This window comes from Ambystoma mexicanum, chromosome 4q (assembly GCF_040938575.1).
Source record: "Ambystoma mexicanum isolate Mex_15411 chromosome 4q, UKY_AmexF1_1, whole genome shotgun sequence".
Taxonomy (NCBI): Eukaryota; Metazoa; Chordata; class Amphibia; order Caudata; family Ambystomatidae; genus Ambystoma; species Ambystoma mexicanum.
The window spans coordinates 811,430,723-811,457,577 of record NC_090928.1 but is presented as its reverse complement, the minus strand read 5'-3'; positions in this window follow the sequence as shown (position 1 = coordinate 811,457,577).

Below are 26,855 nucleotides of genomic sequence, written 5' to 3'. Positions count from 1 at the left end.
CTCCTCACCATTGTGGAAGGAGATATGGGTGTTTGCATGGTCCCTATCGGCTTCCAGGGAGACTGACCATTTGTATACTTATGCGTTTTCCTTCATGTTATTCCTCATGGCCATCAACCCCAGTGTGTAGGTATTGCCCTTACTTTATTCCTCTGATTGACTTGCTTTCCACAGCCCTCCAGCATGGGGAAGTCTTGGGGCCGTTCCCTTTGATGCTAATCTTTGGCAGCAGTGTAATATAGTGTCACTCCCAGGACCCTATGGGCTGTATGGTAGGTTGACATCCCTGCTCCTCCTGCCTCACCCACTCCACCATATCAGCAGCGGGAAGTGGGTTCTCCTCCACCACATCCCCCTCTACCTGCTCTTCCTGCTCTCCTAAGGTAGGTCCACCATGTGCCACAACTGCCCCACAGTCTAGTCCTCCCCATAGCCTCTTGCTGACTGACAATCTTGTCATCCTCAGTAGCACCCTCATCCTGGGGTTGCAAACCACTTCCTCCTCCATTTCCCCTCCAAAAAATGAGTCATGCCAACATTCTCCTCACAGTCCTTGCTGTGGCCGCCCCATCATTTCACATGAGGAAAATGCCCTTCTGCTACTCCAAATGCCTCTCTGAGGGTGTCTCCATAAAGCTTTCCCTCTCCCTCTATTTGGGCTTCTACATGGGGGATTGCGTCCTAGTCTCTGTGCTACTTCCGCTCCTCAGCCCTCCTCCAATGCCTCAGCCTCGCCCACCAACTCAGGATCATTAATGGTGTGTGGCCATGACCTGCAAACTGGTGCCCACAAAGAGCATAAGATGTTCCCCTTCCTCAAATATCCTTCAAAGAGGAGAAATGTGGGTCTCCACTGCTAGTGGTCTTGCCCTTCCCATGCAACTATACTACGGCAAGTGATCCAAATGGCGAGGCTGACAACTATGAGCGCAACCATAGAACCTGAATGTGTGTATTAAAAGCAGTGCAGGAAGAGGCAGAAGAAACCAAAGTGCAACCCATGTGTAACATCATGTGAATAAACAATCAATCCTACTCGTAAAACTGCTAATAAAAAGAAAACACTATGGGGCCGATTCATGGAACAAATGGGCGCCGAAAATCTTTGTGCAAGCTGGCGCAAGCGTGAAAAAGCAAGCGCACGTGCACGTGTGAGATTCAAGGAAGGGCCTGCGCCTGTTCTGCCCTGGATGTGCACCAAATCTGTGCATGGCGCATACGGGCGCACACGTCATTGCAACATCCCAAACGCTGTGCGTGACGCGCACAGGGAAAGCACAGAATGTCGGCGCACACACCAAAAAGGGGGCGGGACACGGGGCGTAACACGCTGAATGGGGAACAATGCGAGAAAAAGAAGGCGTAACTGGGGAAGTACTGCAGGGAAATACACGAAACGCCCACACGCAAGCGAACAACACGTATTCATGGAATCGAATACGGGAAACCCATGCACGCTAAAAGACGCGCACAGGCGTCAACACGTCTGCCACACGAAGGCAGGTGGAAGTGTCCCCACGCACAGTATAAAATTGCACGCAAATAACAAACACGTATGTACAGCTACGATGAAAGCCCCATTTGTCACAGCACTGATCGTGGGACACCGCAGGAGGAGGAGAATAGCTAGGGCCTGCATTTTTTCCCCCCAGACCAGCCTTTTTGGGATGCCTGACGACCAGGTCTATGGCAGGTATAGGTTTCCACCTCGAATCATCCTAGACCTGGTCAGGGAGTGGGAAGATGACCTTACATCCCTACCATGGAGAAGGTGCTCAATGTCCTGCATTTTTTGGCCACTGGGTCATTTCAGCGGACAACTGCCATAGTAGTGGGGGTCTCACAGGCCACGCAGTCACGCTGCCTACATCAGTTGTTGGCAATCATGACTGCACGCCCCTCTGTCTGCAGGAACATATACATGCCCAGAACAAAAGCAGAAAGGCAGGCCATATTCCAGGACTTTTACAGGGTGGCACACTTGCACAAAGTGCTCGGTGCCATAGATTGCACCCATGTGGCCCTACGTCCACCTAGGGCCACTGAGCACATCTATCGAAAATGCAAGCACTGGCATTCCATCAACGTGCAGGTCATATGCGATGCAAAGGGAATCATCACCTCTGTCTTTGCAAACTACCCTGGCTCCACCCAAAACAATTTTATATACAGAATGTCCGCCCTGAGCCGGGCCCTGGAATTTGGGCAGCATGGCGACACATGGCTCCTAGGTGAGTACAAATGCCTGTGCACATGCATGCATGTCACACACAGACAAATACACAAACCCTAATAAACACAACCATAATCACCTCCCCAGGAGACAGTCCCTACCCTCTGAGCAACCACATGATGACGCCAATCCGGAACCCCACCACACCACCCCAGGTAAGATACAACGCCGCCCATATTGCAACCAGGGGCATAGTGGAGCGCACATTCAGAGTGCTCAAGTCACGTTTCCGCTCCCTTGACCGCTCTGGTGGGCAACTACTCTATGCACCACCAGTAGTGTGCAGGATCATTGTGGCAGCATGTGTCCTGCACAATGTTGCAACACGGCAGGGCGTCCCGGTGGACATGGTGGTGCCCCCACATCCCCAACCACAGGCACAGGCGCTGCCCATGGGAGGGGACAGGGACCGTGGCGAGGAAGCCCGGACCCAGCTTGTGGCCACATTTTTCACCTAAACTCCCACCCCTGCGGAGTGCACACAGGCCTGGCACATACCAGGTGACAATCGATGATGACAAAGAGACAGTCAACTGTCAAAACCCTACCACCCTGAGATAGTTGCCATGGAAGTGCCACATCGTCTGCATCCCTAGCTACTTAAACACAAGCCAATCTGTGTGACCAAAATGCACACATATGACATATGACATGATATGGCCTATACACAAGTATTTCAAGGTACGATGAGGCAGGGAGGGGGGAACAAGGGAAGACAGACAACGGTACTACTAGGCCAGGTGTCATTGAGATTGTGCAAGTGCAGGGGTAGGGGGAAGGGAAAAGTGCAAGGGGAAAGGAGGGGGGAGTGCAGTACAGGGGAAGTAGCCCAAAAAAAAAATACATAGGCCGGCTGGTGGCAACTGCAAAGATAAGTGCAGACAAGTGCTGGGAAGGGTGGGCTGTAGGGATAGAGAGACAGTACCGCAGTGCAGGGGTTGCCAGGGAGGCAGTGCAAGTGGACAGTGGCTGGGCCAGGGACCAAGGTTGGTGAGAGTGGCCCAGTTGCAGCTCCAGTGCAGTTCCAGTGAAGAATTCTGCAAGGGAGAGGCAGAGAGAAAGCAGAAGCAAAGAGGAAGGTATTGGGGTGCTTCCAGAACTGGAGATGGTTCCCCTCAAGTTCAAGTGAGGCAGGAAGGCTGTTCCAGAGGGAGGGCCCTGCCGCGGAGAGAGATCTACCCCCAGCTAGTTGCTCTGAGAAGCGAATGACCCTGACATGCAAGGTGTGCATCACACACACCTGCAAAACAGGCCATTGCCATCACTGTCATGTCACTCAAACCCTCCCAAACCACAACATGACATGGCAAGCAATACCCATACACCAACACAGTAACGATAAGGTACACATTGCCATGTCCTAAATGTACAGTGGCATCAGACAATGATGCCTGACCCGGAATCAGATGAAATGACAGACCAACAAAATCTCCCACCCAAAATAAGTCATTTCCAAATGCATTACAAGAGTCGTAGACGTAATATAACAATGAATGCCTGTCTACATGCACATTGTGCATTGCAAAATCAACACTGCAGCTCATGTGTGCAGTGTCCTACTCCTGCAACACACTGCTCAGCGCACAGCACAGTGAACAGCCATTGTGTGTGATGCACACCCTGAGCATCACAACTAAGTGACAGACCACATCAAACAGCAAATTGGCATGTACAGGATCCATAATCGGTCACAGAACATGTGCTGCAGGGACACAGTGGGCACCAAAAGGCAAACAGTGTACACGTGGATATGCAATGGTGGGAGTACATGTAGTGCATCAGAGTGCAAGTGTGTGGTTCTGCAAGGACATGCACTCAACATATGCATGTGCAATCAAGTGACCATCAGTGTTTGTCTACACATCACATGTGAACATTCACCATGTGTACACCCCAGCATGTCAAACCACAACAATCCCCTCGCACCTGAAAGGTAAACACAACACATAAACGGGCATTCATCAGCAGAACACAACATGCACATAGGATACCACCATTACAATGTCAGGGTTCCCATCACACTGCAGGGCAAGGCAACTATCAACAACAACCCCCCCCCTCCCTAAACTGTATACTCGATACAAATCCCACCGCTGTACACCAGTGTTAGGCGGAAACCTGTGCAGTTCCCTCTGTGACCACTGCAAAAGATTTAGGACTACAGGTGTTTGGCAGTAAACCCACTTGGTAGCAGTCTGTACCACACAGATTCACTTGGTAGCTGTGGCTGAGCAGTCAGACTTCCCTCAAGAAGAGTTAGGCACTACAAAATAGAGAAATTTACACAGTAGAACAAGCAAACAAGGAACAAGGCTTTGGTGTAAAGATATATAGTTATTTATTTATAAAAACACATCTATGAAAAACACTCTGGCACTAAAACGGTAAACACTTCAATCACAATTACTATAAGAAAAAGATCAATCCCCCGAACAATAGTTCGACAAGTCTAGGTTCAACGGCATCACTTATTTGGAGACAGAGGTGTATGCTTTAACCTAGATGGCACTCTAGTAGTCGTTAGGACGGGAGAGAAAAATAAGGCAGGTTATGAAATCAACTCGGTACCAATACTTTTACGAACAAATGCAAGGCAAGTAAGGCAGGGTCTACTGCAGGTCACAAAGTTCAGAGGCCAGGCCCACTCTGAGAGAGGCAAGGCGATGTGTCCCAAAAAGTGTCTCAGTGGAAAAGCGCTTTGAGTCTTTATCGCAAATTTTTATGGAAAGATTGGACCAGTTCAGAACAGTCAGTTAAGAAAGCTTGGAGGCGACCCATGGAAAGGCGAGGATTAAGACACCTCACTCTATCCGGCAGAAAGGGAAGCCAGCCGGACACAGTACCTTGTTTGTGGAGAGACAGCTCCGGCGGGGGCAGTTGTTCCTGGTGGTGGATGCACGTCGGGTCTTTGCCAAGAGTAGAGATGATCTCGTCGTCGAAGAAAAGTGAAGTCCAGTGCACCACCAGGGAAGAGACCAGCCGCAGAGTGCTCCGTCACAAGGCACCACCTTTTGGTCGCGGTACAGGGGTAGTGGCTATCCGGTTGCCGAGGTGCTCTGCACGGGAAATTCGACCACTGCGTCCTGGAGCGAAGAAAAAGCAAAGGGGACTGGTTGTTCCCACCAGTCAGGGGAAGAGACTCTCCGGCAGGGAGATCTCCTCTGTCGTCGGGAAGTGGTGAGTTGGTTCAGCAGGGCTCCACCGGAGGTGTCGTCGTTGCTGGTCGGCTCAGCTTTACCCTCGTCGGATTCTTAGGTCCTGTGGCGACTTCTGAAGATCCAGTCCCAAAAGCCCTGCTTTTATGCAGAAAACCCCCATTCATTCAGCCCAGCTGTCAATCAAAACACGCTAAGTGGTGAGCGGGGTGGCTCACCACTTGGGCCAATCACACCAGAGTGCGACTTGAGTTGGCATGGCAACTCGGTCCAGGGTGCCTAAACCCCCTCCCACACCCCCTGTGGTACCCAGACAGAATGGCACCACTTTGGAGAGCTTCTTTGCAGAAGTCCACCAAAAGTGGAACAAAGGGCTCAACCTTTGGTTTAGGAGTCACAGAGATCAACACAGACGGCATTTTAAAAACCGAGTTCTGGCAGAAAATACCGGTGGTATGTTAGAGATTAACGAGGAAAAGTATTAACCTCCAACAATGGGAAGAATCCCATAGAGTTATATTCGGGGTCGAATATAACAAGTAGTTTCCACTGCCACCAGCCAAAACTCAACGAGGGGGGATGGGATAGTGCCCCCTCGAATAACAGACCTAGGAGTAATCAAATTACCCCTACTAGTACGTCCACAATAGGATGGTGTGTACTAGTTCTGTTAGTAAATTTAGGTCTAGTAAAGCCAATGGTGACTTTACATGCCCGGGGAGACAGTAGTCAGTCCCCGGGTATGGAGTCTATGATGGAGGTCCGCTAGGACGCCCCGGCACTGAGGGTGCATTTTAACACACATAGCAAAACATATGAGACCCTATGGAGTAAAAGACCCCATAGCCCATAGAACACATTGGCATTCAAAGGAATTACACACATTCATGTCCAAGAGTGGGAGAAAAAGAGTCTCACTCTTGGCAGGATGGAAACAAACAAACTCCAGAAATCCAGCAAAGCTGCTGGGGGACTCACTAGGTTAGGAAATTCAGCCTAAACAGAGAATTCTCCCTAACACAAAGTGCATGTGAGAAATGGAAATTAGCTAGAGACAATGACACCTGGCATGGAATCAGATGAAATGACTGACCAACAAACTCCCACACATACCACGTCATACACAAATGCTTTCCACCAGTTGTAGCATGAACATAACACTGAATGCCTGTTCACATGCACATTGGGCAAGGCAAAATCCCTACTCCCGAACCCGCGTGCTGTGTGTGTCTCCTGCAACACACTGCTCAGCACACAGCACAGTGAGCAGCCATTGTGTTGCAGATACACCTTGAGCATCACATGAAAATGACTACTTAAATAAATAACCAATTGACACATGTACAGGATCCATCCATAATTGGTCATAGATAATGCGCTGCAGAGACACAGCGGGCCCCAGAAGGCAATCTGTGAGCACCTGTGGCCATGGAAGGGTGGTTGTACATGTGGTGGATCATTGTGCGACTGTGTGTGTCAGTAGGGACATGCACTCAATACATGCATGTGTAATCATGTGACCCTCAGTTGTCCTGTACACATCACATGTGAACATGTCCCATGTGTACACCCCAGCATGTCAAACCACACCAATCCCCTGACACCTGAAAAGTAAAGACAACACAGGAACAGGCATTGACCAGCAGAACACATCATGTAACTAGTACCCCACAATTACAATGTCAGAGTGCCCAAGACACTGTAGCCCAAGCCAACTGTCCAACAACAAAAGGCCCTCCCTCACCATGACCTACTGAACAACTGTGTCTGGGGTATGTAGCCTTCTTACTTCAAGTCTACTTGGCTACAGGATCACCCTACCCCTTGGTCTCCATGTTCCACCTTGCGTGTAAATAGGATCCAGCCCCCTCAGAGGCCACCTTGACTGGTAAAAATACCAAATTGCAGTGAACTCCAAGGAGCCAAACCCACAAACCAGGGAAAAAGCCTGTAGGCACCAAAATACCCTGGAAGAGTCTCCAGTAGATGCCTTGAAGTAGCAGAAAATGTTCAAGCACATGTCCAAGCACAATGATAGAACAACAAAGGTAGCACAGTTCAACAATGCTCCAACGGGATGGGTACCATGTTCGGTACATAATAAACAATGATGATGCAAAAACTGATGGGTAGTGTCACAGCTCTGGTGTCCAGGCGCAGGAGTGGCACAAACCAACCACCCCCTCCGTGGTCTGGGCGCATGCAAGGTCAAACTTACACAGGCCTCTGAGACCCCGGTGGGGAAGGAGGGTCAGGGATATGTTGTTCGGACAGGCATTGGTATTCAGGATAACCGGAAAGAGGGGCAGGAGAGGGGAGTAGGATTGTCAAGCGAAAGTAGGCAAAATACAAAAAACAACAATTGACAATAACACATACCCAATCAGACAAAACATGTCCATCATGCACATTGTAGCAAATGAGTCAAATACAAGCCAAAGAGAGACTATTCTCTGGGGTGAGTGCTGGCCTCCTGTAACAGTCCGGTAACAGGAGCAGGGACACAGTGTCTGGTAACACTGTAACAGTCCGGTAACAGGAGCAGTTCAATGCTGCAAAGAGAGTGTGAGTTACTAATCTGTGTGTGTTTACAACACACACAACCAACACCATTCATGCCCCAAAGTAAGTGACTCCTCCACAGACAAACACTCCTGCCTGCTGCTTTGTACCCATACGTTAGCTTGGCCTCGTGATGGTTCATACACTGTCAATGCAGTAAGGCAGGTGCACATGGGGTGCCGGAAATGGAAGACCAACGCGTCAAGAATCACACATCATAGAATGGTCCCTGGGTGAGCAGCTAGATGCATATAGCGAGGTGTGACTTCAGTACAAGTTGTGTTCTTGCATCTGCAGATTTCTATAGGTAGTGCACGTGTCAATTTGCACATGCTAATGATATGCACTGCACACAAGTCTGTGCCTTGCTGGGTGTCCCTTTGCTCTGCATCAGTTTCTGGCTAGGAACGCTACTGTGCTAATAACTCTGCTTCTATCTGTCCAAGCTCCCCATCATTGGCGCTACTTAGCAGGCATGTGCAAGTGGCCTGGTGGAAGGTTGGCTGCGGTGTAGCCCCCTTGTGCTGCTCACCTTGCTTGGAGCTCATGGAAACACGTCTGCCTCTGTTGGACATCTGAGCACAAGCACTGTGCCACTACTTGCGCACAAATGCACATATGTGCCCCAACGAACGTGGCCAGCTGTCTGTATTACTATGCCCCATGTCTGCTGGCAAAGGTGGTCTGGAGGCTCATTCTCCTGCAGAAAGGGCACAAAACATATAATTAACGCTGGAAAGTTCTGTGTGTGTGTCTCTTCATGCTGGTTGTGACTGGGCCATGTCAGAGACCTACATCAGAATTCCTCCCACCATCAGTGTGACTTTGACAGGCAAATGGTGCTGGTCACTGTCTACATCATGAAGTGCATCAAGCACATGTACAGAAAAAAAAAGAAACATACATCACAATGTATATCAATTAATGGACACAACAATCATGAACCCACCCAAATCTAATACAGACTTGCCGTGGATAAAAACCCCACAATCCCCACTACGGGTGTTAACAAGTAGTACAGCAGCAGACATGCCACAGATATGACAGTCCAAAGCCCTTGTGTAAATGACTGTAACACCAAACCATCCTTGTGAGCCCATGGATAAGGGAAGCATGAGTAGCCTATGTTATTCAGGACCCCAAGCTGCAAACACATACATGAGACAAGCTTGAAGGGCCCAGCTGGAACAGACAATGTATGCTTTCAAAAGCCACAAAGCACCACACTGTCACATGAATGCACAATAGACAAGCAATTTTAAACTATATTACCTAATTAAACTAACTATCAAACACAATATTAACTAACTAAACTAAAAAGAGAAATGGCCACATACGTTCCAGGGGGAGGAACCCAGGAGGGGGGAGGTACAGGGTGCACCTCAACACCCACATGCAATGTTGTTGAGACAAAAAAAAAACTCCATGAGCTCAACGCCTGCATAGCCTGACCTGTGTGGGAGATATCTCGTCGTCCGAGTCAGCCTCTTCATGAAAAGGTTGACATGGCACAGGAGCCCGCCCACGCCTAAGCGCAGCTTGCCGCTCATCAGCAGCAAGTCTGCCGGACGGGTGAGCCTGGTTCTGTGTGGTAATTACGTATGTCAGCATGCAGAACCTCCCGTGATACACGTGCTTCCTCTTGCAAGGTAATATGTGTAACACGGAGTTCCTCCTGCATGGCCTGGCTGGACAACTGATGCACCTCCTGGCAAGCATGTAGCTCAGCCGAGATGGTACACTCAAGCTGCACAAACCTCTCCTCTGACTGCTCCCTCTGGGACATCAAGAGGACACCCAGAGTGGATCTGACGGAATCATGCTCAACCCTCAACCCTCAGGGCCTCCATGTGTGCCTCTGCGTGAGCAGCAATTGCTTGCCACAAAGACAACATTTCAGCCTGGCGTGCCCTGTCTGAGGCCACCATGCCCAGTCTGAGCGAGCGGGCTGTGGACTTTGCCGCCCGCTGCTGGAGAAGCACCTGGCTAGCAGGGGGAGCATGGATTGGGCCACACGCTCCATGCTCACAGCAATGTTTTCAATTGCTGCCCACTGCCGTTCTGAATTGGCAGTCATGTCTTGCTGGGCCACCGCGTTGCTGGGATTGACACCTGTGGGGACCAAGTACCGGCCGTCACTACATTCCCCCATCGATGTGATGTCCCAGGAAGATCAGCGACTGGTATGGCGGGAGACCCTGCATCCCGATCCACCACAGGCAGAGGTCCCACCACCATCTGGCCCCTCAGTGCAGGTGTCGCAGACGGAGGAGCGTCCACATCAGAATCACTCATCCCTGACAAATGAACCTGATCCACATCCAACTCAACTTGGATGTCAGAGTGGTCATCTGGGATGGACTCATTGCCAGCCATAAACAAGATGGTCTGTAACACATGTGGATTCTCGTGGTCTACCACCCCACGATCCCTACTTGTGCCGGGTTGCTGTTGTGATAACAACCCTGTGCCTGGCATGACAACACCATCCTCTGGCTCCATTGCACCATCATCTGAAAAGTGGAGAAAAAATAACATTAGTACACATGTCAGAAGCACATAACACACACACACATAGACATCACACAGACAACCAACACATGAAGCAGACATGTCACACACAAATGAGAACCTGCTGTTAGGGAGAATTCTCATTTATGGCAAATTTCCCTCACCTAGTGAGTCCCCCAGTAGCTTTGCTGGACTTCTGGAGTTTAATTTTCTTCCACTTGGTAATAGTGTGAGCTTTTCCCCCACTCTTACCTGTGTTTTGCCATGCGTATTTCTCTGTTTTTGTGATTGTGGACTCTGAAGTACACCACGTCAGTAGCCCCCTTCTTTTTGTATGTCACACAGCACCTTCAGTGCCATGGCACAGGGTTGTCTTTGAGACTTCCCCCGACTCCATTTCTGAGACGAACTACAGTTCCCCAGAAAAGGGTAAAGTTGCCATTAACTTTACTTAGTCAATCTATCACAGATCCAGTACACCCCATCTTCCATGGAGTACTGGAAAGGGTTAATTTGTATCTCATTTTATCTTTACCTCCTAGAGCATTGTTTCGCTCTTTTAACATTTAGGCTTGGCTGGTGGCAGTGGTATCTACCCTAACTTTTCTACCGCGATTTTATTAGATAAACATGGTATTGTTCTTGGCTATTATATTAGCCTCGAAGATAAACCCGCTGACCAAATTGTCTTTCTTTTAGCTCCGGTTGGGTTTATTCACCATTTCTTTTTGTTAAAGTCCTTCTTGTTTTTTACTTTGTGCAGCAAACTAGGTTTGCCTTCTTTGTTCACCGTCTTTTGGCAGGCTTCTGCTCAGAAGCCCCCGCCACCAGGCGACTGGGTGTCTAGGTGGGCTGAATGTGAGGGAGGGATGTAGTCACCCCCTGCACAGGGTATCCTAGGAAACCCAAGTCGCACTTTGCCATGATTGGCTGAGGTGGTTGTCCAGGCTGGACAACCACCTTGCTGGGTGATTAACAGCCAGGCTCTGTGAATGGGGGTTTTGTGCATAGAAGGCAGGTCTCTTGGGCTAGAAGTCAGAGAGTCGCCACTGGAACTGCAAGGAACCGAAGAGAAGTGGAGAGAATGACGGCTGCTGCAACTACCCCATCCTGGTGAAGCCCTGCTGCAGTCCTGAGCTATCTACCCTTCAACGACTAAGAGAAGATCCAGTCTGGAGGTCTTCTTCCCTTGAGCCTGGTGGGGATAACCACCTCATCTTCCACAGCCAGAGGATCCTCTTCCTTGGTTGAAATTTCTGCACACTGCTGTACTGGTCCGGATTGCCATTTGAAGAGCCTCTCCTATTTTTAAGGAGCGCACCTTTTATCCGTTGTCGCTGCTGCCGGCTTCATCCCTGTGTGGTGCTGACCCCCTTCAGATGTCCTCCTTCAAAACGAAGCTCCAGGAACCGTGGGTCTGCGGGAAACCAACAGGAACAACTGCCAGGGCACCAGCTGCACCATTGGAATAAGGTACTATGTTCTGCTTCAGGAAACTGGGTGAACCCCCTTTTCTTCATCTCCAAGGCTTGCCCTTGTCTTCCCTCCTTCTTATAACTTTTTCTTCCAAACATTGACAATATCAAAGTACTTTTGGCTACGTTCAATCGTGAACTGTCTGACTGTGTGATCTTCGGCAACAGGCCCCCGGTGTCACCTGACCCTGGCTCTGACCCTTTGACTTTTGAACTCCTGTCTCTGAGTGTTTCTCGATTCTGTCTGCCTAACCAAAATATTGCCTGTGATTTTTGCCTCCAACTCCCTCTGGGTATCTCAGGTGGTAAGTGTGTTTTGCCCCGGTAACATTTCATGTCACGGATACACGTTTATTTAGTAGACCGAACTGTCAAAAAGTGATCGCAATCGTATTCGTGGTAACGTGTTTTGTTGGTAACACTGGTTCATTCAAACACAGGTTACTTACCTTGAGACATACTGTACAATGTGAATTGGTTAGTTGTAGTATATTTAACGTGTGGTTTTTGTTTACGTTTAATGGAAGTGTTGTGTTTATAACGAATGGTATAAATGTATTTGCAAGAAAGGGTGTGTGAGTGTGTATTTCTTTCTTTCTTTCTTTCTTTCTTTCTTTCTTTCTTTCTTTCTTTCTTTCTTTCTTTCTTTCTTTCTTTCTTTCTTTCTTTCTTTCTTTCTTTCTTTCTTTCTTTCTTTCTTTCTTTCTTTCTTTCTTTCTCACCATAGCCTGCAGGCATCAGGGCACACATTGACACAATTACATTTCACAAGGACAGGTATACGTATATTATGTAATGTGTGTGAGTGAGTGCATGATTTATAGGTGTTTGGGTGTGTAATTGAATGGTAGATGGGTGTATAAATAAATGAGCATTTGAATGGTGTAAGAATGTGTTTGCTTGTGTTCAATGCCTAGATTACTTCTCTAATCTTCATTTCTCCTCTTCATATTCTTCCTCATCTCGGTAATTGCTTATGAAGCACCTTGCCTCATGAGTAAGTACTGGGGACTAGGGACATGGATGTAATGCTGGGCCAAGGGGCTGGTTTTGGCAGATGGAGAAGGCGATTGAGAGTGGGAGGGGGTGTGTCCGGAGTATGAGGTAGGAGGGGGGTTCTATAATGTGATGAGCTTCCATGATAAAGTAGGCATTATATGTGTTATTAATGGCATGATATTTGTACAGGGCATCTATTATAAAGTAAGCCATATAAGTGCAATTTCATGTCTAGACCAACATTTGGGTGCAGCCAGTCTAACTATTTCTTACTGCATCATGGCATATTTTTATATTTTTTAAGGGCATCTATAATGAAGTAAGCATCATGTGTGTTATTGCGTGTCGAGACTAGAATGTCCCTGCTGCTAGACTAACCATTTCACACTGTGGCTTGATACTGTGTACTGGGCATCTCTGATAAATCAATCAGGATAAGTGTAATTACCTGACTAGACTGGCATTTGGGTGCAACCAATCCTTACTGTCGCATTGGATATGTTTCTGGGCATCTTTGATGAAGCAAGCATGATAAGTGTAATTGCATGATTAGATTGGCATTTTGGTGCTGCCTGTCTAGGTGTGTCTTACCGTGGCATTTTTTACTGTGCCTTTTCAAGGCTACAGCAAACATGGTAAGTGTTTTTTCATGTCTGGCCTACATTGTGCAGCCAGTTTCTACATGTTTTCTTATGGTGGCATTGCATTTTTAAAAGCGGTAAAATAGCTCACTGGGATTGAGCACTCACTGCTGCGATCTGTGTGTGATCTGCAGGTTCCAGGTTCAAATTCTGGCAAGGCCAACTCAGCCTTTCATTCTTTCGAGGTTGATAAATGAGTACCAACTTCGTTGGGATACTAATTGAATGTAAATATGTGCTATGTACAGCGCGTTGGCGAAAGGGCTATATAAATAACAAATCATTATAATTAATTTAAGCATTAATGCTCCTGTGCACTGAAAGTGACATGCATCTATTGGATTTTTGCATACTTTGTTATCACAGCAACTTGCAATGTAAGGGATCTACTTTTCATTTAATGACAATACTAGGCATGCAACTATAATTGGCATTTTATGGAAGTAACTCGTTATACAATGTACCTCAGCCTATTTAGTTTTTATATTTACATTTTATCAAAAACATTGACACATTCTTTATCATACACTTCACAACTCTTATTTCAATACAAAAGGTAATGCATTATTTCAGACACAACATTCTAAAACAAACATACAGATATTAATTCATTCAAGAACATATAATATAATACCACCTATCCGACAAATTTCTCCCAACCCTACTTCAATTTACCCCAACCTTTTGTGTATCATTATTAAAAATATTCACTAAAGCAATGTTCAAAATGTCATAAATGTCATATTATTTTGTACCTGAGAATCTCATAACAGAGAACTATATAGCCTTATATTTCCTCAGATATTTGGTTAGCTCTGCTTGGAGTTTATACAATGACATTCTCTGTATATTTTTCCCCATTTTTAGATTTTCATGTTGTTGTATATCTTCACCAGACTTTCCATCAATGTAAGTTTGTCTGAGTTCATTTCTGCAAGAATCAGGTCACAGCACTCCCGACAATTGCTCAATGCTTTGTCATAATTATTGCTTAAAGATATATTTAAATCTTTGAATAGAAAACCTGATGGTGGAAACAATATTGCCTCACCCTATGTTGTTCTGTTGGGTCTAACTCTGTCATATCATGACCCCAACCATGGAAGATGAAGGGAGCACCCTTGGTAAAATGTGGTTGGTATCTAAAATATTAGTGTCTGCTTCAATACATGTTTGGTATTCAATTTTATGTTCATCCTTGCACTTTATTTTAAGCCCGAAGCAACTTCCATTAATGCCATCATGGTGAACTGATGCCATCAGTGTCAAAGGTCAAGTGACAGCACTTCCTGGCATGTCATCAGGTCTGTGATATCAGTTCCGCTACGCCAAGCATTTTGGTGAATCAACATTCATGACTCCTCCAGGGCAAAATCCACTTTGTTGCAGGGCCATGCAGCATAATGTTGCTGTGTGGAACTGCATAAGAATTTAGGTAAGTTGTAGAGGGTGCACATAACAAAATTTAGGACTTTGTTAAGTGGATAAAAGGAGTAGAAGTAGAGACAAATAAATAACCTTGAACAGTAGTCAAGTTTGCTGAGCACAGGAACGGTAATTAGCATTTTTGTCTGAATTGAGGGTGCAGGAGAATCATTGTTTCTTGCTATGAAAAGGTCACTGTCAAATAGGACTCCAGGGTTGCTAGCCTTCATCGATGGTGTGAGGATGTCTTGATGGAAGGAGATGGCAGAAGGGAGGGTGGGATCAGCATTTTAAACAGGTAGGAAAATTATTTGTTTTGGAAGAGCTCATCACCAAGCAGTATAGGCCCATCCATTGGCAGATAGCTGTGAGGCAACTGGTGATGTGTTGAGAGAGTTCTGGAGTAAATGAGAGAAAGGCAGCTAGGATGTGACATAGAAAGCTAAAGGAGGAGATGAGTATGCTGAGAGAAGAGTGAAGATGACTGGGAAAACACAGATTCCTGAGGACACTCAGGGTAAGAGCCCTGAGTAAAAGAGATACGAGGGACCCTAGTTAAGTGTTGCACCCTTGGAGCTGCGTGCGGTTTGGGGTTTGTAGGAGGGAGGGATGTTCCACAATGCCAGCAGCTGAGGAGGGATCAACTATTATTTGATTGGAGGAGAGTTGAGAGTGATGAGCAGTAGTTAGAATGTTGGATATGTGAGTGCTTCTTTCGGTGGAGTGTTTTATTTCTGGAATCCTGATTGGAAAGGGTCACATAATGAATGATCCTTGAGGTAGGTAATGATGCACCGAAAGACTACCCAATCAAGAACATTGGAGAAGTAGGGCAGGGGAGACTCTAGTCTGTAGAAAGAGTAATGTGATTGTGGGCAAAACATGTTTAACTAAGTTATTCTTGACTAAATGATCCTAAATATAGCACACCACAGGCTGAATTGTCCTTTAGCTCAGTAAAGCCGATGTCACTTGTGAACCATGATTTTTTTCTTGAATTTCAAAGAAAAATATAACAAATTATACACTGTAATGTTTGGTAGTTAGATCAGCCACCCTGGATCATGTCCCTCTAGGGCACAATAGACAATATCTGAAAGCTAACGTGCGTTTTGTCCTGAGGTTAAATGAAGGAAAACAATGGCATGCCTTTTGTCTCAGTGTACAATGATTATATATTATTGTGGGAGCAAAGGGTTTTACTGAAATGGCTTTTTCTGGGAATTATTTTTTTTTTGTTAAAGTATTGTAGGCGGTAATGTAGAATGTGGACCTAGGTGGAACTAGTTTCAATCTTGGCTTAGAAATTCCCCCGAAAAATTGTGTGAACTCGGACAAATCACCATAGTTATTTGGCATTTGTAAAAGCTCACCTATCACACAGGCCTCTGGGTGTTAGTTACAGTGAGCCAGAGAAAAGGCAGTAGAAAAACGTGGTGAAAGGAACAGGGGCAAAGAACAATATGTCAGTTTAAGAAGTGAGCTTTTTCCTGAAGATGAAGAACGATGGTTCACTTCATAGGTAAATGGGCAGCTCTTTCCGAAGAGTGGAGGCACGCAATAGGAAGCTGGAGCCGCCTGCCGTCTTGTGGTGGAACTTGGGGACGACAAGACTGGGCCTCATTACAAGGTTGCAAGTCTGGATACAACGGTACCGATATGCTTACCGGTACCATTGTTACCGGACCGGAAAACTCAGAGTTGATCTCGCGGGTGCCTTTCATTCTGCCAGGCCAGGCCAGGGCACCGGCACAGCTCAAATGGGAATGTGAATCTACCGGCACCCAAAAAAGGGCAATTAATGGGGCCGATGGGGCCGGAATACCCCGGTAATTGCCCATTCGCGGGTGGTGGATTTTCTAGCCGGTTTGGAGGTAGGCTTGCCAGTTTTACCGGCAAAGCTACCTCCAAACTCGTAATGTGGCCCACTCTGTAGGCAAATCTCAGGGGCCACATCGGTGAGTGCCTTTTGAGCCTGGTTGAGAGATAGGCTGGGTTTTGTTGGAGAAGCAATAGTGCGTGATGGAGAGGACTTTGAAATTGATACAGTCCTTTACAGGTAGCCAATGGGAAGATATTCTCACTTCAGTGATCTGGCTGTGCTAGCCAATGTCAAGTGCCTCATGCAGTACATTGTTTTTGATCGTCTGAAGTTTGCTCAGTTTTTTTTGGATGTGCCACAAAGCAGTGAGTTGCAATATTCAAGTTTAGAGGTCACAAGGGTGTGTGCTACTTCTAGTTGGTTTTCCGTGGTAATGAAATGTGCCAGTGCTACATGCATCCCCATTCCCATTGAGGCATATGGGGCTCAAATGGGAATGGGCTTCTACCGGCACTGGCACCCGCGAAAGGGCAATTACTGGGTCTGGCGGGGCCGGAATACCCTGGTAATTACCCATTCGTGGGTGCCCAATTTTCGTTCTGGTTTGGAGATAGCCTTGCTGGTTTTACCGGCAAAGCTACCTCCAACCTCGTAATGCGGCCCACTATGTAGGCAGATCTCAGGGGCCTCATCACTGAGTGTCTTTTGAGCTTGGTTAAGAGATAGGCTGGGCTTTGTTAGAGAAGCAACGGTGCATGATGGAGAGGACTTTGAAATTGATACAGTCGTTTACAGGTAGCCAATGGGAAGATTTTCTCACTTCAGTGATCTAGCTGTGCTACCCAATGTCAAGTGCCTCATGCAGTACATTGTTTTTGATTCTCTCAAGTTTGCTCCATTTTTCTGGGATGTGCCACAAAGTGGTGAATTACAATAGTCAAGTTTAGAGCTCACAAGGGTGTGTACTACCTCTAGTTGGTTTTCCGTGGTCTGGAAGGGTCGGCTGCTGGTGATCAATATTGTGGTGTATGCTGAAGTGGAGGCAAAGGGGTTGATGTAACATGTCATGTTTAGTGAGGCATCCAGGTAGACGCTGGAGGTTTTTACTGATGTGGCGACTGGAATAATGTGGCCATTGATGGTGAATGTTTCATAATCTTTGGGGAGCTTTGCTTGGTGTGAGGGGGGACTGATGAGGAGCAGCTCTGTCTTCTCATCATTCAGGCAAATACTATGTGTGGCCATACACGCTTGAATAGATTCATGGACAAATATTGCACAAATCTTGTGTGTGGTTGCCGGTGAGGGGGACAAGAATCTGACTCTTGAGTGTAATTTGTGTATGATATGCCTGATGAGTCCAGGAGGTCAAAAAGGGGCTTTGTATATATTGTGTATAGTGTGGGGGAGACACAGGAGCCTTGTGATACACTGCAGGGAGTGGGGGTGGGGCATCAAGAGGCTACGCTGGCAAAGACTGGAGATGGTCTTTCAGCTAGGAATAGGGTGATCCAGTTGGCTGCATAAATGGAGAAGTGGGCTGCTGATGTGAGGTGGTGGTATAGTGTTTGGTGGTTCACCAAATCAAAGTCAGCAGAGACGTCTAGGAGTAGGAGAAAGGAGAGGTTGCCAAGGCTGTTGGCAATGTCTAGCTGGTTCTTGAGATCCAGCAAGGTGGTCTTGGTTCCATGCTTAGGGCAGAAGCCATACTGATGAGTGCCCAACATTGTGAAGGGATTCTAGGAATTCCTGTATGTGTAGGTAAGCAACTCTGTCCATGGTTTTTAACAGGAATAGGACAGTGGTGATGAGGCGGTAGTTGTGTGGATGGAAGGGTCTAGGGAGTTTAGTTTTAGTAGAATTTATATGCAAGAATCCTTGAGGGCAAGAGGGATGGAGCAAGATGCAAAGGAGGAGTTGATGATTGCAGCAATAAGAGGAAGTAGGTGTTCAGGACAATCTTTTATGATGGGAGCTGGACAGATTTTGCCATTGCACCATGATGATTTTAGGCTCTTGATGATTCTGTCAGGAGTGGGAGTAATGATGGGTTGAATGTTGAAAAGTGGCATGCTTTGCTATACCTCTGGTTGTGGGGCGAGAGGTAGGACTGCAAGAATGCTGCATTGTTTAGTCATGTTCTTCTTTTGTAGTAGTATGATTTTGTTGGTGCATGTGTCTTGGATAGTGTTCCACCAGGAATTGTCTTTGAGAATAGTGGAGGGGGGGTGGATGTTGTTTCGAGCTCTCGATGGATGGTGAATAGTTCAAGGGGACAGGATGATGCTTTTGCAATCCTGTCCTTGGTGGCCACTGCTGCTGCATTGCGAATGGCCTGCTTGTAGCTGTAGGGGACTGTGGTGAAGCAGTCTTTATTAGAAGTGGAGGGGTCTTTGAGCCTGGCAACTTCACCTGCTCTTTTGGCCATAGGGGTGACTTTAAGTTCAGACGTGAACCAGGAGTTGAAGTGTTTTAGGTTTGTGTTTCTTGGCTTTGAGGGGTGCCAGGTGATCCAGAGTATTAAGGAGCAAGTTATTGTAGTGGTCTACCAGACCGGTCGGTTGTTGCAGGAGTGGGATAATGGTGGCAATGGTGAAGTTTTGGGTATTCCATGAAAAGTCCTTGTGTGGTGTTGGGTTGAGAGGGAGGTGCTTTGTGTTGAGTGGGGGTTGGGATAGCAAAGGTGATGGTATTGTGGTCAGACCATGGGCACAGAGTGTTGGATAGGAGGCTGGTGTTACATTTGTGATCGAAGATCCAATCTAGGGTGCGGCCATGGTTGTGAGGAGCGAGGGTAATCAGTTGTGAGAAGTCTAGGGCTGCCACGGAACCTGCGAGCATGGTGTTTTCCGTGTCTAACATGTTGTTGTACACCAGGTTGGTATCTTCTAGGATTAAGAGTTGGGATGCAGGTTTGAGGTTGGTGAGAGTAAGTTGGGTGACGTCATCCTCAATGGTGGGAAGTGGGCTGGGGTGTCAGTAGAGGAGGTGGAGGCTGATGGGAGCATTGGGCGTGCATTTGATCTTGGTCGAAATAGATTCACAATTGGGGGGAGTGTCAAATTTGAGGGAGTAGGAGGGTATTTTTATAAGGTCTACTCCACCTCCTTTGTTAAAAGCTCTGTCAGAATGAAGTAGGTCGTAGCCATGTTGGATGGCGATGGAAAGTGCTGGGCCTGAGGTGGGTGTGAGCCAGATTTCTGTGAGTGTGAGGATGTCCAGGTTGTTGGTGGTGAATATGTCCAGGATATTGTGTGCATGTGCCACCGTAGATCTGGAATTGAGAAGGGCACAATGCAGTAGTGCCTGGGTGACATTGGTGGTCTGAGGCAGGGAGGTGCCTGGGTTCCATTGGTGGTATGAGGCAGGGTGGTTGCCTGGGTTCCTTTGGTGGTGTGAGGCAGGGTGGGCTCCTGGGTAAAGCATGAGTGGTGGGTGGTGCAGTGTTTGAGCCGTGTAGTGTGTTGCACATTAGTTGGTGGTAAGGAGTAAACATTGAGTGTGGTTGTGCGGACTGCAAGGTGCATATTGCATTTCCTAGTTGTATGTGGGCTGGATTTGGCGTGATTTCCACATGTGTGTGGGGATTGATGGGTATAGGGGCTGGTTGCATTATGGTGAGTTTGTTTGAAGTGGGAGACTCAGGGTAGGAAGAGGTCCCCATAGTTAGTCAATTGTGGTGTGTCAGGTGTACGGACAATTGTTTGTTGTGAATTGAGGTGGTCCATTCGGCAGTCTGTTGATTTCAGACCATCTTTGTCACTGTTTTCTTCTAGCCCAAGGCACGCAGGCAGGTGATAGCAGGGAGGGTTTAGCCACTGCCAAACAGCTGCAAGACACTGAGCTCAGGCCTCTGCTCCTGTGTAAGAAGAGTTGCCGGGGAAATAGGAATATATTTATTGCCGGTGGGGGTCCTAGGAGGAGAGAATTTCCACAAAAGTGTTGTAGTATGGCACCATCGGTAGTTTGTGCATGTTTTGCCTGTTAGATGGATTTGGAGCATTACATCGCTTGCTCCACGGCAGACTCTGTTGACGAAGCAATCAATTGACAGCCTTAATACCTGGATGGTGGGGTGAACTGACATCAGTGTCCCGAAAGCTCTTTTAACAGAGGCTATCTTGAAGACTGACTCTCACCTGGTGCGAGCAGGGACGTCATATAGGGGTCACCAGAGGTTGCACCTGCGACCCCTGTGATCTCCCTTGCTACCCCTCAAAAAATACAAATGTATTTTTCTTTCTTTTTAAATGGAAGCTCCTGGGCTGGGGCTAGCACCATGTGGCTCTTTGTTTCTGGAGAGTCTGGCATTCTTGGTAAGGCCTCTAAAAAAACAGGGGGTTCCATAAATGTACCACTTTGAGATGTTACCCTAAATAAGAAAGAATAGGAATATATACAGTGCTACACTCATTAAAGGTGTATTTGAGGCACACTTTAGTGGGTGAGTCACTGATTTAGTCTGTTCTGAAACAGCCCAAATTCACAATGCAGACAAAAACATCCAAAAAGAATTTAGATAAGAATAAGCATTTATTTCGGACTATGCATTTTGCTTTTTGCAAGTTGCAGATATAGCATCTTTTTTTCTTCTGTTGTATATGTTATGATCATCACAAGACATTCCATCTCGGTGTTCTTTGTCACTTGACAAAATCCTTGTGCCTAAAAGCTTATGTACAGTGTACAAATGTTTGACCATAGCAAATAAAGTGCCACTTGATTTCATTGTGCCACAAAGAATGCCTTGTTGTAATGTGTCTATCTTTCCTATCTCCATAGCATGCTGTTCAGGATGTTTGTTTGCATTAATGAGGTAACGAGTGTCCAGAGTACTGGATGCTATGTGAGGCCAACCTCTAAAGCCTGAAAAGTAGATCCATGCAGGCTTGACATGTGGCCAACTTTGCACCAGACCTGCAGGTGAACTGGACTACTTTTAAATATGTTACCAGTTTAATGGTATCCGCTACAGAGTGTAATTTGCTTTCTGACTTTGAGAACATTCAGACATGTAATGCCTCATTTTACAATATCCGGTAAGATAGCTATAGCCGGCAAGATATCTCAGTGGGTTGATCGCTTGCTGCAGAGATGTGTGTGTGATCGGCAGGTTGCAGGTTTGAATCCCGCCAATGCAAACTCAGCCTTTCATCCTTCTGAGGTTTATACATGAGTACCAACACAGATATTGTATGTATATTTGTGCTATATAAAGTGTGTAAGGGTAAGTGCTATACAATAGCACATCATTATCATTTTGTCATGGGCGTCTGCTTGCATTCATAGTAATTTGGTAATATGGGCCTCTACACACTGATATTAACGACACGTATGGTGATACGTTCTTGTATGAAATGTATATCACATTACAGTGATATTGTAACCATACTTTTCGTATTGTACTTAAAAACAATGCTATGTGATGCCACTTCTTGTTTTGTCAAGGGGTGAAAGGTCTTGTTCCATCGCTTCCCGTGATGTCACTTCAGGGTGGGGTCAAATGGTCAAGGGTTATGTCAGGAGTGGGAGTACTGATCGGTTGAATGTTGAAAAGTGGTATGCTTTGCTATACCTCTGGTTGTGGGGCGAGAGGTACGACTGCAAGAATGCTGCATTGTTTAGTCATGTTCTTCTTTTGTAGTAGTATGATTTTGTTGGTGCATGTGTCTTGGATAGTGTTGCACCAGGAATTGTCTTTGAGAATAGTGGAGGGGGAGTGGATGTTGTTTCGAGCTCTCGAAGGATGGTGAATAGTTCAAGGGGGCAGGAGGATGTTTTTGCAATTCTGTCCTTGGTGGCCACTGCTGCTGCATTGCAAATGGCCTGTTTGTGCTGTAGGAGACTGTGGTGAAGCAGTCTTTATTAGAAGTGGAGGGGTCTTTGAGCCTGGCAACTTCGCCTGCTCTTTTGGCCATAGGGGTGACTTTAAGTTCAGATGTGAACCAGGAGTTGAAGTGTTTTATGTTTGTGTTTCTTGGCTTTGAGGGGTGCCAGGTGATCCAGAGTATTAAGGAGCAAGTTATTGTAGTGGTCTACCAGGCCGGTCGGGTGTTGCAGGAGTGGGATAATGGTGGCAATGGTGAGGTTTTGGATATTGCATGAAAAGCCCTGGTGTGGTGGTGGGTTGAGAGGGAGGTGATTTGTGTTGAGTAGGGGTTGGGATAGCAAAGGTGATGGTATTGTGGTCAGATCATGGGCACAGAGTGTTGGATAGGATGCTGGTGTTACATTTGTGATCGAAGATCCAATCTAGGGTGCGGCCATGGTCATGAGGAGGGAGGGTAATCAATTGTGAGAAGTCTAGGGCTGCCACGGAACCTGCGAGCATGGTGATTTCTGTGTCTAACATGTTGTTGTATCCCAGGTTGGTATCTTCTAGGATTAAGAGTTGGGATGTAGGTTTGAGGTTGGTGAGAGTAAGTTGGGTGAGGTCATCCTCAATGGTGGGAAGTGGGCCGGGGTGTAGCTATAGCCGGCAAGATATCTCAGTGGGTTGATCGCTTGCTGCAGAGATGTGTGTGTGATCGCAGGTTGCAGGTTTGAATCTCGCCAATGCAAACTCAGCCTTTCATCCTTCTGAGGTTTATACATGAGTACCAACACAGATATTGTATGTATATTTATGCTATATAAAGTGTGTAAGGGTAAGTGCTTTACAATAGCACCTCATTATCATTTTGTCATGGGCGTCTGCTTGCATTCACAGTAATTTGGTAATTTGGGCCTCTACACACTGATATTAACGATACGTATGGTGATACGTTCTTGTATGAAATGTATATCACATTACAGTGATATTGTAACCATACTTTTCGTATTGTACTTAAAAACAATGCTATGTGATGCCACTTCTTGTTTTGTCAAGGGGTGAAAGGTCTTGTTCCATCGCTTCCCGTGATGTCACTTCAGTGTGGGGTCAAATGGTCAACGGTTATGTCAGGAGTGGGTGTACTGATGGGTTATGTGATGTCACTTCCGCTACCCCTAGCATTTTAGTGAAATGACGTCCATGGGTGCAAGCTGCTTTGCCCGCCTAGATGCCACTCTCCTCTACATTGTCATTATAATGCCGATTATGGTTTGCACTCCAGCCAACCTTTTTTAAATGGGGAAACACAAAACAACACTATTTTAACCAAAACCTCATCAATGTTACCTGAATGTTGCTGTCAACTTTGGATTTACTCTTTGTCTGAAATACATTTTGGGAGATTTGCTGTTGATGAACAAGTAACGTGTGTCATATTCTCAATAGAAATTTTTGAAAATCATTCAGAAGTGGAGAGGGTGAATCCGGGTGAAGCTACTCTAGGTTAAAAGGTTCTGTAACATAGTGAACTGCTTCCCAGCCCTATATTTTTTTTCTTTTTGTATTAATACTGTGTGTTTTACGATACATATACAAATAAAAGTTAACCTTTTGTACCAAACACATCAAAAAGAATTAATCTAGATTTCTACAATTGCAAGTTTAAAATTCATTCTAACTTACATTATCACAATGTTTCAGATTTACTAAACCCAAATCATCACAATAAATAAGATCTAATAGTGTGAAAACCTGTTAGATACAATGCTTGAAGACATTCACTGCCTCATATATGCCTCATATAGACAAAGTAAGATGTTAATAGTTAGATGTACTGATTAACATAAAGCTACATTTTAGACATTTGCATGACACTTCATTCTCTGCAGAAGATCATTTTCAATTTTAGATAATAATCTACCCAAAGCACACATGAATGAAATGTGAAGATTGTTCATACATTTACACTATGGCATTTCAAGAGAGTTCCCAACATTTTTCTCCCCTAAAAAAGTAAGGGGGTAATTCATAGAATTCATGCGCCAAAAACATCACCCAAATCCAGTCCATGGCGCAAAGGCCAGTGGACCAGCATACAGCCCCCCAACCACGAAAACACGTGGAAAACTCTCCTCGCACCCCTCGGATTATGTGTACCCCACTCACGCCAGCGAAATCACGTGTAAAACTCCATGTGCAACCCTCCGAATACACATACCCCGCTCTCACTAGCAAAATCACGTGTAAAACTCCCCATGCACCCCACAGAATACGCGTACCCTGCTCGCGATAGCAAAATCGCGTGTAAAACTCCCCACGCACCCCTCAGGAAAATGCGTACCCCGCTTGCGCCAGCAAAATCGTGTGTAAAACTTCCCACGGAGCCCTCCGAATACGCGTAACCCCGCTCGAGCTAGTGAAATTGCATGTAAAACTCCGCGCGCACCCCTCTGAATATGCATACCCCGCTCGTGCCAGCGAAATCACGTGTAAAACTCCCCGCGCACCCCTTGGAATACACGTACCACACTCACGCTAGCTAAATCGCACGTAAAACTCTCTGCGCATCCCTCGGAACACGCCTACCCTGCTGTGCCAGGTAAAATGCATGGAAAACGTCCCCCCTGTTGTGTGGAGGGCCACATGGCACCATGACTTGGGAGCCCCCACACATGTCCCCCACCCACCCCCATTAATGGGCACCTGCCAGCAGGCCCTGACTCATGTCCCCCCTGTCACCCACTCACCCCCATTGTCGGGCACATGCCAGCAGGCCCTGATTCATGTCCCCTACCCACCCCCATTGACAGGCACCTGCCAGCAGGCCCCGACTCATGTCCCCCCACCCCCGCACCCACCCCCATTGACGGTCACCTGCCAGCAGACCCCAACTCATGTCCCCCCATGCCCCCACCCACCCCCATTGATGGTCACCTGCCAGCAAGCCCCGACACATGGACCACCAAACAACATGTCCTAACAAAACAAAAACAAACCCATGGCCCTAATGCCAACCCAAATCTACCCTGCCCCCCAGTATAAGCATGCACCCATCCACTGCACCCACTCCCAAATTACCCATGCCATGAGAGTCTTAAAAGAACCACCATGGCCATGCATAAATGCACAACAGAGTGACACAGTGGCCACACATGACTGAGGCAATGTTCATTGAGACACACACAAAACCAATGATAGTACACAACAACACTCATGAAGTTAAAATAAATGTATTAAAAAACATAATGAAATAACATAATGAAAATCAAACTTGCAAATTAATAAATAATGAAAGCTATTACCAAAAAAAAAGAAAATCCAATGAAAAACAAAAGTCCCCGGCATGAAAAAAGAAAAGTGGTCCATCGCCAATGTCAATAAGAATTAAATAATCAAAAAAAAAGAAAACCATTGATCCATGGGAATTGTAAAAAAAGAAAGTATGTACAAGTCTTGAGCTATATACAGTCCAAGTACAAAGGGTCCATGATCCCAAAACAAAAGGAAATCTACAAAATGTCTTATGAATACAAAATTATATACATAAAGTGGAGCAAAGTCCATGAACTCCAAAAAAAAAGAAAAACAAAGGAAACCTAATCCTAAAGAACTATGTACAGATGTGGCGGGCAAGTCCTACTGCTCACTTGTTGATGTTCTGGGCGAGGGCATCATAGAACTCCACGTCGATGTTCCGGAGGCGGACCTCTTCCCTGGCCTCGAGGTCTCGCAGGGATGCAGCTGTGACCTCCTCTAACTCCCTGCAAGTTGCCTCGAGGCACTCAGCCCGCCTCAATGCCCTGCGCATGGAGTTCTCCACCCTGACCATAGATTGCCCACTCCCAATCCAGGGTCCTCCTGCCCTCTGGCCGATGCCTGCCCCTGTGATGTTGATGGCCGCGAGCCATCATTGCTCCCACCCTGAGCCTGCTGCTGCCATGCATGTGCCCTGCTTGTCGATGCCTGCATGTCCTCCTCTTGCTGGGGTCCAGTTGGTGGGGTGGCCACCCTAGCTGGACCTCCGACTCCCGACTGTGGCAGGGATGTGTCCTCCACCAGCCTGTCCGCTGGGTCAGGGGCAGCTCCAGAGGGTGCCCAGGTGATACTTGGGCAGGAAGATGGCACGGATGATGACTGGCGCATAGGGGGTTCAGTTGAGGAGGCTCCAGCACACAAAGGAACCGAGCGCCGGTGACCTGTCGTAGTAGGCTGACGTGGTC